Source organism: Cyanistes caeruleus, chromosome 2 (genome assembly GCF_971803275.1).
Source record: "Cyanistes caeruleus chromosome 2, bCyaCae1.hap1.1, whole genome shotgun sequence".
NCBI classification, from domain to species: Eukaryota; Metazoa; Chordata; class Aves; order Passeriformes; family Paridae; genus Cyanistes; species Cyanistes caeruleus.
Window position 1 is genome coordinate 93505717 of NC_141702.1, and position 11369 is coordinate 93517085.

The window sequence follows — 11369 nt, forward strand, 5'->3', positions numbered from 1 at the left end:
GAAGGATCCAGAAAATTACAGGCTCATCAATCTTAACTTTCAGGTCTTGGGAAAGTTATGGAACAAATCCTCCTAGGGCTACCGCAAGTCAGATGAAGCACATGACTGGGAAAAGCTGTAATGGATTAGCCAAAGGCAAATTGTATGTGACAAACCTGTTGGCATTCAATGACAGAGTAATCTGCTCATTGAATGTTGAAGTGGGAAAAGTGGTGGACATGGTCAACCTGCATTTCACCAAGGCTTTGAATATGGTTTCCCACAGCTTCCTCCTAGAGAAACCGATGTGCTACAGCCCAGAGTGGTGGTAAATAGTTTTAGAACTGGCAGCTTGTCACAAGTAAGGTCCCCCTGGGATCAGTCCTGGTCTCAAGGCTGTTTAGTATTTTCACAGATTATCTGCATCAAGTGATGCACATTACTTGATCAAGATCAGGGATCAGGTGTACCCTGATGAAGATTGGTGTCAATACCAAACTAAGTGGGGAAGTGGACACATTGGAAAGAGAACCACCCTGCAGGAAGACCTGGATATGCTGGAAGAGTGAGCTAACATCACAAAACTCAACAAAGAAAAATGTAAGGTCTTGCACCTGGGGAAACACAATCCAGGAGTGGAGCATAAACCAGTATCTACCCAGTGAGGGAGCAGCTCTGTGGAAAGGATCTGGTGGTCCTGGTGGACAACAAGCTCAGTGTGAGTGAACAATGTACTGCTGCAGCAAAGAAAACAAGCAGGAAAAACAAGGACAGTACTAAAAAGATGACCAAAGTACTGAGAATCCTGCCATATGATGAAAAGCTGAGAGAGCTGGGCTGTTCAGCCTTCAGAACAGAAGGCTCAAGGGAGACCATATCACCATGTCCCAGTATTTAAAAGGAACAAATAATTCAGATACTCACTTTTTACAAAAAATCACACAGGAAAAAAGAAGACTGAACTGAAGCCTTGAGAAGGCTGACCTAGAACAGAGGCTAGACAGAGTTAAGAATAAAATAGGTATTTATTAAAGGATATCTTTAGTAGTAGATATCCTTAGATAGTAGATATCCTTAAAGGATACACTTTGGGCAGAACAAGAGCCTGGCCAGGGCTACACCTAAGATGGACCCACAATGGTCACAAAATGGACGACTAGTCATGAGGTTTCACACTTTTGCAAGTTTTGGCCCATTTGCATATTGAAGTTAATTGTCCAATTGTAGCTTTAGCTTATGAAGTCCCATCCTTGTTGTTTGCTCTCTTCAGTTCTCTGTTGTTTATACTTTTTGGGCCTGAAACTTGTAATGGTTGTCCTTGGTCTCAAGCTGGAAAAGGATTGTTATGTCTACCTTACCCTGTGAAGAGAACATGCTAACACTTAATATGAAGCTCAGAGCTACACCCTAAAGCAGCACAGAATCTGGAAATATGAAAGCTAAAACTTAAGGCATCAATACATTATTCCTGGAGAGATTCCAATTAGACACATGAGGAAAATTTTTCATAATGGGAAAAATCAGGCTTTGAAATAATCTCCCTGGTGAAGTGTAGGATCCCCCAACTTTGGACACTCTTAAGATACAGCTGGAGAATGTGCTGGGCCATCTTGTCTAGACAGCTTTTACCAAGAACGTTTGGACTGGATGATCCCTGGGTCCCCTTCCCACCTGATATGCCATCATTCTATGATTCCCAGCACCTATGAAGAAAACTTGCGCTTTGGTCCATGACTGAGAAGTCCAGCCTGCCTGAACACTGCACTAAGTGTTCACCTGCTGCTTATGATTCACCTGCTGAAGACAGATGCAAGCAATAAAGGATATTCAGTGCTAATACAGATTAATTTCTTAATTCTGATAAGGTTGTTTTTTAAAAGAAAACTAATAGAAAAGAAACCACCCTTTCTCAGGGAAGGAATCAGACTGTCAGCATACTCCAAGATGAGAACACACAGCAAAGACAAAGAGCCTGTAAAATATTAAAATCTTCTGGTAAAAGTTAGCTTTTACAAGTATTTTACATCCTTAATAATTCCAAGTGCTTCTATCTGGAATAGATAAACCACTATACGATTTAGGGAAAAGGTGAAAACACAGCAATGTTATAACTTAAATTGGTCTTCAGTTTGTTTCATGCATTTGAACAAACACTATACACACACTCTGCAAAATTTAAGATATTTAAAAAAAAAAAGGAAGAAAATATTTTAGTCTGGCAAGCACAACACAGGACATACAATCAAATGGCTAAACTCAGATGACTGGGAGCATATCCTGAGGAAGCCATTGATGTACTTGCATAGGCCAACACTTACATATATTCTATACTAGCCAATGCCCTCTGCATCTTTATCAAGCCCAAAAAGCATAAAGGAGAAGGGTTGCGGAAGGTTTTTACATAAAATGTTTCTTTTTATAAAAGAAACCAATTGATAAGAATCCCCTTCCCTGTGTTCCCAAGGGTGTCCTTAGCAGGGAACAAACACAGCTCCCAGCAGTAAGTAGACTCCTCTTAAGCTCTATATAATGTTTCCATGGAGAAAAAACGCTTTTCTATTCAGAAAAGAAAAACTGCAGTGAACTTTCATACAGACACTGATTTTTCCAACCTCACTTTGGTCTTTTTATGGAAAGCATTTCCACAGAGTGGTGCCTGCAATATTACACAGAAAGGACTAAATAAATTATGTAGCATAAATGCTTCCAACAAAATGTTTACTTATATGGAATCACTAGAAGAAAGATTTTAGCAATTTTTGCTTCTATTCTATTTCAGTAGCATAGTTTACATGCCTAAACATATTTTTAACCTATCACATGGTCTGAACTTGGGAAGGGTATGTAGGCTCTTCATTTAAAACCTTTTCTAACACTGTTGTATTTTTCAGGGATCAAAACAGCAGCAGTCATCAGCAGTTTAACAGGTTTCTGCAGAAATTCTTGTACAAACTGTGAGTTAAATTTATTTTATCCTTTAATTTTCTAAAGCATTCTACTATACAGAGAAATTTATCTGTTACAAAATTCTATAGAGTTAACGATTTTCTATTATGTTTGATGGAAGATCATTGCAGTGGAGGGATTCTGGAAAAATTAAGAATATTATTTATCCATAAAGCATGAAGAAGATGCCTGAAAAAATGGGAGTTGCCTGACCTTATATGTTGATCTATGCACAAAATAAACTCCTAATGCTGCTTCCAGACAGAATCTGATGGTTCCAAATCCAATTCGTGTTTTGATATGTAATTAAAAGGGGCTATGTATGTTAATGCCAGAAGTATAAAAGATACTATTTTAAAATTACAACTGTGTAGCAAAATCAAATTACTTTTGCCCCCAACATCTTCCAGAAAGCTGCACAAACATTTCCAGACATTCTCTTCATGTGCAGGAAGTTTCAGCTCCAGCATTGTTTCCAGTGTAGCTGCTGCAGCCTTCCCCCATCTCCTCCAGAAAACATACTTGGGAAAGTATGGGAAAGCAAAGAATACTTTGGCTGTAGTGCCAACTTCTAAGGTCACCACTTAAAATCTACTTATACAAGGCACCCCATGATTTTTAATTAATATGAATGCAATGGAAAGATGACTCATGGGTTACTCACATGAAATAAAACATGGCATGCCTTAGGAAATTTACAGTGTACTCACTTTTGCCAACATCAGGGTTAGGAGAGTGCTATTCCAACTTACCTTCAGCTATAAAGATAGAAAAACTACCAAGAGAAGCCAATAGTCCAGCCCAAATGCAAAAGAGAGGCACTTCTGAATAAACATTTGAGAGGCTAAATAATTATTTAAATCTCTAACATTTGGTACTTACTGGGTAATCACTGCATATAAATACTAACTTCAGTAGGATTATAATATTAACTATTGGTCGGTGTGGGCTGTTCTTGAATAATTTTGTGAACATGAAAAAAATTATTTTGGGCCTGAGGATTTATCTTTGTAACTTCTGCATGCCCAGCCTCTTCTGAGATCTGCTAACCAGACTCTATGTTCTGACAAGATGAGAAATTATCCCATAGAACTTCCAGACAGTTATGTGGGCAAAGACTAGCAAGGAGATTAATTATACAGCTTATACATAAAGTTTAATTAAATTATAATGCACAATAATGTCTCTTTGCATCCTTCTGACAGCCTTAAACTGAACACACTGAGTACAATCTAATTCTATTGTAAAATAGCTTTTTTCTTCTGGTAACAGAAAGAGGTTTTACTGTAAATAAGTGATTTCTTAAGAAACAGTCACTTATACACTAGGTGGTGGCTTCTCTACACCCATGTCATGTCATAGTCACATTTACAACATACTTTTATTATGTATTATCACAATTTGAATTCCAACTAAAAATGCATGAACAAACAAATTTCTGAGAAAGATTATCAAAATGCCTTTCAAACAGAAGGGAAGTTGCAGAAGCTGTACTATATCTCTAAGACATATATATGATTTATTAAACTCACCATTGCTTGACTGAAAAAATAAGGGTTATTAGTTTATAGTCTCTGTAGCAAATTTATAGTATTAAGGCATGATAGTGTAGCAAAAAAAATATTAAGGGGCACTGTGATTCTCAACTGAAACTCAATAAATGATGACACAAAAAGCTCCATTAGCAATGATACTGTTCCACCCTTTCATCCTTTACTGCCCACTCAGCCCCAGACATCACTGTCTTCCTGCCCCCATAATTCTGTTACTGTAATTAGGCAAACATAACTATGTTTGACTGCTTCATAAATGGATTCTATTACATAAGGTGTGTAAAAGATAAACCCTATTATTATATGGGTTATCGGCACAATTTTTTGATTTTAGTATAATCTCTCTTGGATTTGGTTTATACAAACAATTGTTTTGGCCTAACTAAAACACATATCTGAGCCAGGGGAGAAAAGTCTGTAGTGGAATGATTTGTCATAGAATTGTCTCTGGCTTTATAAGCTATAGCTCACTAATACCAGTTAATGTTTTCTTGTTACTACTACACAGAGAATTTCCAGGATGCTGTTTCAAAATTTCTTCAAAACCTCTTGCTCATGGACAAAGCAACTACTCAATCTGCAGATGTTTTAGAAATTATGGTGAAATCCTCTTCCTCTTAGGACATCCACAGAAACCCCAAACTTTTGTCCTGCTTTGTGTGCAAGGACGCCACTAGCTCTGATCTGGAGCTGACAAAATATTCCCTTCTTTTTCTCTTGTGAATTTTCAAAAGGTAAAAAGAGAACCTGCCTAAAAACCAGGGCTGTCCAAAGGATTTCTTTCCCCTCTGCTTGGGATTTTTCTCACTCAGTGAAAAATAATAAGTGGAAATTAGCTTACAGGGTTTTAGCAGAGGCAGCTTCAACCAGCTTGCAGCAGAGAGCCTTTAGCCTTGTGCAAGGCATATGCTGCTGAGCTGCTGTCTACCTTCTTTACACACAATCTGAGGATCCTTTCATGCCAGCAGATATTTAAAAACTTTTATATAAATGAGAATCAGAGCCTCTTGATAATAGTTATGGTCTCTCTGGACACATTACAGATTAACAGCAAATGAACTGGCAAGCATTTGGAATGCCTTTTATATCCTCAGTACACAGTACCATAAACACTTGCTGTCCTCTCACTGGTAGTTAAGTTTATGCAGATACTTATTTACTCAGGCAGTTTCTTAAGTGCCAATTATTTTTGTTCTTCAAGTACTCTATTAGAGCTCCTTCAGATTTATTGATGTTTGAAAGCTTTTAAATATCCATTACCCACTTAACTGACCATAGCAATTCCATCTGACTCATTATTTGTGTTAGAATGTATTTAGGTATGTTTCAAAATGGGTCTTATTAGACCACAGGATCTCCCTTGGAGACTCTATAATAAATCAAGTAAATACTGGTAAAGTGCTATAATGTTTATTTGTGACCATTTAATTTTATACTTTATATTCCATGTTTTGAACACAAAGTTCCTCTGTTCAGGTTACTAGTGACCAAGCTTTCTTCAGTCAATTATTTTGGGTAATGCTTCTGTATTACTCAGTTTTTACCAAAGTGCACCCAGAGTTCTATACAGGCAATCTACTGTTTCCATCCCATCTTCCCCTTCCCTTGAAGGGGCAATCACATACTCTAATACTGGAATACCTTGTGAAGAATACTTTTATGACTGCCACTGTCAAATATACATGAAAAAAAACCAACCCAAAACACACAACCACATGTACTGTTTCCATTTGACAGAGTGACATTTTCTGCATCTTCCATACATCAGAAGGAAATTGAAGCCTGGAGGAAAAAAGCATACATGTGCAAATACCACCATTATTTCTGGCCTGTCACATTTATTTGCTCTCTCTCTCTCTGCTGTTTTGTAAGACTGCCTACTGGAAACAAATTCTTGAAGCAGGAAGCATGAAGTGAAGACCCATGGGGTATGTACCTTGTGAGAAGTACTGCTTGGACTTCTCATAAGCCTCTCTTCTCAAAAGCTGGATGTTACTGTAAAAATATTTTAAAATCTAACATATTATACCTCCATAAGTGGTCTTGTGGGATCAAAATTCAGCTTGGTGGTGGGAGTAAATTGTCCCTGGAGCCATCCATTGCTGGGTGTATAACAGTGCTGAAACCACACAATCTCCAGTCTTGGTAAAAGCTGACCTTGGCATCACTACTACTCCTGCTCCACATATGCTTCCTCCACATGTACTCAATGCTGCTGAGATGATGAAGACTCCTACTTGTGATTATTTCTCCTTCTCTCTGCTGCTGGGGAGCTGTTTGTTCAGGCTCTGTGACACAGCGGGAGCCAAGGAGAGGGGCACACATTACTGCTGGCACAAGAAGGGATTTATTATCACTCTGGCCTTGTTACCCCTTTCTGCTCATTTTCAGCACTGTCAGGGCCACCATTTTGTTCCACTTTCTGATTCCCTTGGTTAGCCTGCACCTTGTCTGTCCAAGGTCTTTCTGATGTAATTCTACCACTATTTTTTCTGGCAGCAGTAGAGACTTTGGCGTGCTCCCCAAAATGCTGGGGTTCTTACTGGCTATATTTTCTCTGTTTTAGTTTTTTAGGCCTATATAGTTAACCTCCCAGTGAACATTATTTCTGTTTTCTTCCATTTGAGTACAGGCTCTCAGCTAAACGGAAATTTTTAATATTTTCAATGGATTTCATGATAACTTAGTTATGTCAGCTTTTGGACTGGCTAAATTTTCATTTTCCACTGCCTTTTGCAGTTATGCAAAAGAATATATATTTTTTAATAATGGTGTTATTCTGTTCTTCTCAAACATGATGATTTGCTCTTTTAAAATAAACATATTTTTCTATTTTAGAAGTCAAATCAAGGTCCCAATAATTCAGGAAGCTGCACATATCATGCATATGAGCAGTTTCACAATCAAAATCAGCCTTGGAGTAGTGATCTGCACGCAGGAATGTTTGCTGTAGCTGCATCTAAGTGATAAGATCATATAAGCTTATATAATAAGGAGGTGGATAAGAGAGGGGCTGGGAAGATGGGCAAAGAGAATAAATGTAAACCTTGAGCCAAAAGTAGCAAGGTTCTGGCCAAAAATAGAAGTTGTATGAAAATGTCTTTACTGAAGGGCATAACTCAAATTTTCTTTTAAGGTTGTTCATAATTTTTGTCATTAGTATTTAAAAAAACCCAACTAAACAGAGTTCCTTATTTTTTTTTCCAATATTTTGCATTACTTCCCAACTTCACAGCCCAGAAAGAGGACTGCATCCTAGTCTGCACCCAAAGCACTGTGGGCAGCAGGATAAGGGAGGGGATTTTGTCCCTTTACTCCCCTCTGGTGAACGCCCACCTGCAGTGCTGCATCCAGCTCTTGGGTCCCCAGCACAAAGGAGGACATTGACCTGTTGGAGAGAGCCCACAGGAGGGCCACCAAGATGGTTAGAGGCATGGACAATATCTCCTGTGAGGAAAGGCTGAGAGAACTGGGACTGTGCAACCTGGAAAAGAGAAGGCTTCAGAATGACATGAGTGTGGGTTTCCATTACCTGAAGGTAGCTGACAAGAAAGATGAAGGGATAAAATTTACAAAAGCATGTAGTGACAGGACAAGGGGTATGGCTTTAAACAACCAGTATTTTTAGATACTAGGAAGAAATTCTTTACCATGAAGGCAGTGAGTCAATGGAATGGGTTGCTCAGTGAAGTTGTGGATGCCTCATCCCTGGAAGTGTTTAAGGCCAAGTTGGATGGGACTCTGAGCAACCTGGTCTAGTGGGAGATGTGTCTGCCTATAGCAAGGGTTTGAAACTAGATGATCTTTAAGCTCCTTTCCAACCCAAATGATTCTATGGTTCTATTATTCGGTGATTCTTTGTTGAGTGAAGCATCTCAAGAGCACAACAAAATCTTTGTTAAAAGCCTGTCACCTGAGAATCACGTTTGCTGTGCAATTCTCTGCATTATAATGAAACTTCGGTAGATGCATTCATGCAAATAGCATGCAAAAAGGCAAAGTTTCACCCTTAATGCGACACAGTTTCAACACCACTAAAACTGGGTTATAGAAATATTTTTCATTATTTGAAGACAAACATGACTGAAGGGCACAGTAAAATTCAATCTCAGGTTTTGTCTGTTAGCAGCAGAAGTATATGTAGGAAGTACCTTTAGATTTTTAATGCACTGTGAAACAGAAAGCATTATCTTTCTTCTGTTAGAAAGTTGTTTGCAGAGTATGATTTTGTTTGGAGCTAGTGTACATGATTCTACAGAAACAGCTCCGTTGTCTAACCAGTTTAGGAAAACGAATGGGTTTGTTATATATCAGTACAGTTCAATTTCACATGTGCTGCAGCTCTACTGTAATTTTATTTTGTGTATATTTCTCTGAGTTAAAATCTTCTTATCAAATGCTAAGAGATAACACACATTTCTTCCTGTTATAAAATAAAGACACAAACATCAATCACCTAAAATCAGTGACATTCACCCAGTAATAAATACAAATATGTTCTGTAATGTTTCACTGCTGTTATCTGTTGAGAGGCACTGTTGCCCTTTCTTTTGAGGGTACCGGAACATGGCTGCCCTCAGAGGAATGTAAACTTGGCATTAACCCTGGCAGATTCCCACTCCTTGCTCACTCTCATTTAACATTAACTCACTCCTATATTGTTATCAGAAGGTAAAGGTCATAGCTTTATTTACACAATACAGCACTATACAAACAGTCATTAAACAAGAAAATCTTGCACCAAATAAACATGAAGCAAAAAACCAGTGCTGACCTCTCTACCAAGAACTCCCCCTGGAAGTACCTTGTCATTCCCCAAATAAGGTCGATGGTGCTGGTCTATCCTTCTAAATATTAACTGCCCAGCACTGCCCCCCCCCCCCCCCCCCCCCCCCCAACTTCCACGCAACAGCCAAGTAAGGACTTTTTATGTTCCAAACCCAGGAGAAATTTAGAAAGCATTCTACTGTTGGCAAGACCATGTGGCTCATATCCTATTCCCACAGCCTTTACTCATCCTTCCACAGCTGGAAACCTTGTCAAAGACTCTCCTATACAACAGAGCCTTTAGCACAATACATAAGCTGGGCAGATGGTAGGGTGGACACCCTCGGTCTGAAAGCCAGAAGCCTGGGAACCAACTCTCCTTCCTGCTTCTCATCTCCCTCAGCTCTGCTCCTCTCCACCCCGGCCCACTGCCTTTTCCTGCGGGGAAGACATCCTGCTTATTTATGCATTTCATGACTGCTGGTCTGCCTAGATCCAACAAGAAAAAAGTACAAAGGGGGCAGGAGGCCACTGACTAAAATCCCATTGGAACTCATGTTCAGTTTTAGAAACCAGACTAGGCAGAGCATAGAGAGTGTGGATGTAGTCCAGGGCTCAAACCCTGCCAGGAGCACTGGTCAGCTGGCATGGCTTGGTGGCAGTGCCTGGAGACACTGAGACTCCAGACACACCTGCACAATTCACTCCTGCCTTCCTATTTCTGCTGAAGGTGATGAAAATAGTTTGTTGCTTACTTGGGCCAGAAGCAAACTGAAACTCCTCTGTAGCAGACTGCTGCAACAGGCAGCTTATGTTGAGAGAGCCTTGTGTTCAGTATATTAGTATGCTTAGATGAGGGTGCAAGGTCTTGCCCTCTTTCTTGGACCACAGCTAAAGAACCAATTTCACCTTTAACTATTCAAAATTGCAATAAGATGATCTTTACATACTTAAATCAAAATGCTCCATGTCTGGTTATGCCTTTAAAAAAAAAAAAATAGGGGGAGGGAAATTTTATTTGGCTGCTGCCACTCAGAAATAACACAGTAAGGTAACTCGGAAGAATGATGACTTTTATTATGTTAACCACTGACCATGCAACATTTTCATCGGTGTAAATATAACTCCTCATTACTTTGCCAAGGTTGCACTGAATCACACAACCACCAATGAAGTCACGGTTTCTAAAAAATATTCTTATTTCACATAAAAACACACTAATGAAAGTGCTTTTAATTTTAGGTAGTTCTTTCTGAAACACTGGTGTGTGCTGTCCTGATAAACAGGAATGCTGGGAAAACTGATCATCCAGGGAAAAATTAATTTAGTGTTCAAACAAGTTCTTAGGGTAGTTGTGTATGGGAAAAGCCCAGAGATACTCAAGGATTGGAATCAGCATATTTACATCCACATTTGCCTCGATTCAGTGTTAATAAATCCTTCATCATGACCAACACATTAATTACAGAGTGCAGAGAGCCTCAGAAAGCTCCAGCAAGTTACAGGATGGGTTATTACTTCATATTGCTGTGGAACATAATAACCCAGAGTTATGAATAAGGACTCCATCATGACCAGGTGCTGCATGATTTGAAGGCAACATCTCACAGATCTTGCACTTGAAAGCAAAAAAGTTACTCCTACATTAGTCAACCCAAAGCAGGTGACACTAATTTCCCAGTTAAGATATTTTTCATTCTTTCAGGTGAACTGAAATTGTATACATTCGGGTTTTTTCTTTTGTATTTCAGAGAGAGCACCTGAAAGATTCTGGAGGATAACAGAGATCAAGTAACATGCAACTGCTGAAACAATGCTTACAGCTCACATAGTTGTTTCCTAAATCATGTATGAACTGGGGACACCATCATTTATGTTTGTGAAGTGGTATTGCATTCTAGTGCTGGCCTTCCTGCCTGGGGGGACAACAGTTCTTTGTAGGTATTTCAGACCACAGCAGGTAACTCATGTGACCTCACTTGAACTCCTACACTGAGCAGAGACAGCCACCCAGGTACTCCTGACCTCAGCCCAACAACTCCCAAGTGAAACAAGAACATGCCACGTTTACATATATCTGCAGAAAGAGCACAGAAATGTTGAAATTCGCTACAAGTAGGGAGT

The 11369-nt window shown here is 39.2% G+C and overlaps 1 protein-coding gene and 1 long non-coding RNA gene across 5 annotated transcripts in view; one reads left to right on the forward strand and one right to left on the reverse strand.

The window, feature by feature from the left end:
* The window catches only part of PRKCE (protein kinase C epsilon), a 285921-nt gene that overhangs the window by 42899 nt on the left and 231653 nt on the right, over positions 1-11369 (reverse strand). The window lies entirely within an intron of this gene.
* LOC111927603 (uncharacterized) lies at positions 2542-8986 on the forward strand. 2 transcript variants are annotated; one of them, XR_002863653.2, is made up of 3 exons: positions 2542-2933; positions 6216-6406; positions 7714-8986. It is a non-coding gene; the product is annotated as an uncharacterized LOC111927603 (long non-coding RNA). The 2 variants fall into 2 exon arrangements; XR_002863654.2 differs by having other exon boundaries at positions 2839-2933; positions 6351-6406.